Source organism: Rutidosis leptorrhynchoides, chromosome 4 (assembly GCF_046630445.1).
Source record: "Rutidosis leptorrhynchoides isolate AG116_Rl617_1_P2 chromosome 4, CSIRO_AGI_Rlap_v1, whole genome shotgun sequence".
In the NCBI taxonomy this organism is placed as follows: domain Eukaryota; kingdom Viridiplantae; phylum Streptophyta; class Magnoliopsida; order Asterales; family Asteraceae; genus Rutidosis; species Rutidosis leptorrhynchoides.
In genome coordinates this window covers 604825757-604829481 of record NC_092336.1, presented here as the reverse complement: position 1 = coordinate 604829481, position 3725 = coordinate 604825757, and the positions used below count along the sequence as shown (strand labels likewise).

General features: G+C 41.3%; 1 non-coding gene across 1 annotated transcript; it reads left to right on the top strand.

The window, feature by feature from the left end:
• The first annotated feature begins 946 nt into the window (after nucleotides 1–946).
• LOC139846014 (small nucleolar RNA R71) lies at nucleotides 947–1053 on the top strand. The gene has a single exon (XR_011758762.1). It is a non-coding gene; the product is annotated as a small nucleolar RNA R71 (small nucleolar RNA).
• The last annotated feature ends 2672 nt before the right edge of the window (nucleotides 1054–3725 follow it).

The window sequence follows — 3725 nt, the reverse complement described above, 5'->3', positions numbered from 1 at the left end:
ACCTGCGGGTTGGGTTCCTCATGTGGTAGCCTAGACAATCGAGTGTATATATATGTGAATGACTCGTCTATCGCGTGTGGATTATATATATACACACAGTGGTAGAGGAACTTCTGGTAAGCCCCAGTCCGATCAGCTGGTGGTTAATGGTTTGGCCGAGCCGCCAGAGTCTATGTAGACGGCACTTGGGTGATGTTTGTGTGTTACCCTTTGTGACATGATTAGTATGACGGTTCATGTATACTATTGCTTGTAGTTAGTCGTACTCACTTAGCTTCGTGCTAATTCCCCTCCATCTCTTCCCTGCAGGTTGTTAGCTTTTGTAAATGATGCATTTTGGGGATAAGACGGGCATGTGAATGTTATGTTTGACAGGAGTCAACTCTGATGTGATTTTACTTAGTTAAAATGTGTTATTTTGTAAACATCATACATTTATGTCTCTTCCGTTTAAAATATGTATATTGTATGTTGTCACGTGACATTGGTAAGTGTAAATTGTGATTATTTAATAAATGCTTCCGCCACGTATATGTGTTTAAAAAAAATTAGCGGTGTCACAGTAACAGACTGAACCGTCAGGGTTTTCGTACTCAACTTGATATTCTTCAGTGGGTTGCGGGTTTGTACAATTAACACAAGCATGAGCTTGGTTGACCTGCTGCGGCTGCGTCTTTAATTCTCCGAGTTGTTTAGCGAGAGATTCCATCTTATCCGTGAGGGATTTGATGGCCTCCATTTGATTGTTAAGTGCAGAGAGTGGGGCAGATGATGAAGTTGCTTCACCACTGTTCCAGTCATGATGATGCATTTTCATGTTCTCGAGCAATTCCCATGCTTCGTCTACGGTTTGGTTCATCATATTCCCTTGAGCTACTGCATCGATCGTCGTCTTATGATTACCGTAAGACCATTGTAGAAGGTACAGATTTGGGCTGACCGTTCTAGCTGGTGATTAGGACATTTCTTCAGCAAGGTTTTGAATCGCTCCTATGCAGTATAAAGAGATTCATCATAACTTTGTTTGAAGTTAATGATATCATTCTTTAGTTTGGTTTGTTTAGAAGGAGAGAAATATTTGGTTAGGAATTTAGTAGCCATCTCCGTCCATGACGTGATGGAATCTTTTTCCAGTCCTTCGAACCAGGTTTGAGCATGATGAGTGAGAGAATGGGGAAACAAGTATAGCCGGACTATATCTTGTCCTATCCCTGGCTGTTTGTAGGAGTTTGAAAGATATATGAATTTATCAAGGTGAGAATTAGGATCGTCATTCGGTAACCCATGAAACTGACAGCTATTCTGGATGAGCTGGATGATGTGATGTTTTAACTCAAACGAGTGTCCTTGAATCTCTGGAAATCTGATCGGTCCTCCTCGACCTTCAATCGAGGGTTTGGTATTTTCTGCTAAAGTAACGCGTAACGCCATTCGATTTTTGATTCGTGCTTCCTTGCGTGCTTTAGAGATTATTGCGTCTGGATCAGGTATGAATAACAACGGCCCTGGTCTAGATCGAGTTTGGGTCATACACTGGGTATGCCTTTTTGTTTTTAATTTTAAGCAGATAAACTAGATTTTTAAAGTATTCTAAGGTAAGCTAAGCTAGTCTAAGGTAGTCTAAATCTAAGGTAGTCTATTCTAAAGTAAATTAATCTAATTTAACTAACTATCCTAAGGTTGAATATGTTTTTGGTTCTGGCTACTGATTCCCTGGTATTTCGATAACAGAGCTCCGCACGAACTATTCAACAAACCATGTGGCCATGCCGACTACGGAGAGGCAGGATCCTTTTGGTCCCAATATAATTGGAGACTGTTCGGAAAATCCAACAACCAAGTCCGTGTATAATTGTCTTTCTTAGACACCACTAAATGCTTGTGAATAAGTTTGATAGAGAGCAGTATTGTCTGATACCAGTTCCCCGGCAGTGGCGCCAAAAACTAGCTTCCCTCTTGATATGGACGAAACGGACGGTTTTATTTGTGCGGTATCGTTAGGTCGCAACACGTCAGAATCAACCACCAAGAGGGGGGTACTGTTTTAAATTTATATTTAGCGGGGCCTAAATCGTACTACTCCTTAGTATGAGTAGGGGAAGTATGACCTAGAGTCGTATTTTTGAGATATCAGTAGAATCGAACCTATATTTAAACCTAAGATAGTTATGAAGGAGTAGTGGTTACTTAATTTTTGGGATTTCCTAATTTATAAGACAGATAAAGTAAATGCGATAAAATTCATAATTCAGATAAGTTTAAAGTAAGTGCATACTATGATTTCATCAGTTATTCTGCTGAGATTATGGAATGCTGGCTCATGAATAGGCAGAGGCCTTATATTCATTACACTGGTCCTAAACGTCCCTGTCATAAGACATGTCACTGGGTACTGCGATAGGCTTGAAGATTCTGAATAGACAGCAACGTCCCTTACCCCCGACGCCCGTGCAGTCTGACTACAGGCATACACGTTCAGACGGCTCATCCAGTTGAGCGACTCGGTTGGGTGACATATTAACATTCCACAAAGCTCTAAACTTTCTTAAGCATAATAGAATACATGGTTTACCATATCCGAGAGACGTGATGTGTTTCAATGCTTTCGTTAATGATTGGTTTTAAAAGATAGTTAGGCCCTTAAAAAGAGTTCAACCATAAAGAACACCATGGCCAAGTCAAGCTGACTTCCATGAACACGTTCGGTTATCCTAACGGTCCAGTCTTTTATGTGTCTAAACAAACAGTTCCTTAATTAACTAAGAATCCCTTAAGCGGGGTGCAATGCTTGAGACCGCGTTATGGTGCAGTGTACTAATCAACACTGACCGGGTTCCATGGCCTTACTTAGCAGAGGTACAGCTTACAACAACCACTGTGCTTCAGCATGCACGTACAAAGTTTATATGCTTGGTGACTACACTAGCATGGTCTGGGATCGACAATGCACTAAGGGTCTAGTCAGATGTTTCACTACGAAAGAGTCCTCAGTCGGAATCCAAAGCTCGATAGACTTACTACAACCGGTGTGCCACAGTCGATCTTACATTGTATCCGATAGACTTCTCTTACCAAAGGGTGACACAGATAGTGTACTCTGAATTGGGGTTCGCGACTTCCTAATAACAGAGCTAATAACTACGTTCTATTAGTTATAAAAGCAATTGAGTTTAAAGCATAATCGGAAAGCATTTCAACAGCATACACAAACCATAACATTATTTCGGCATTATAGCTGCTTACATCATAGCATACACTAAAGATAACTACTCGCTAATCATCGCAACAATATCACAGAACATAATGATAGAAGACATTATATAAAGATAAAGGATAGAAGTACCAGTAGATTAGACGAGTTCCGAATATAAAAGTGACAACTTCAAGACTCAGACCGCTCCTAATACAATCTTCGGCGTTCTTCTTCGGGTACTAGGTTTCCCGCACGGAGTCGAAGACCTTGAAGTATGACTAATATTGTACAAGAGAGAGAAAGAAGTGAATTGAAGTGTGTGTTGGAATGAATGACAAAGACCCTTTAAATAAGCCTAATTTTTCTCTGCAAACGGCTGGCAAGCCGTTTGGCAAGCCGTATGGCAGGCCGTTTGCAGGGCCGTTTGCCAAGCCAAGCCATTTGCAAAGGCCGTTTACCCTGGCCGTTTGGCAGGCCGTTTATGAGCCAAGAAAGCCGTTTGGCAGGCCATTTGGCTTGCTTGGTCAGCTGG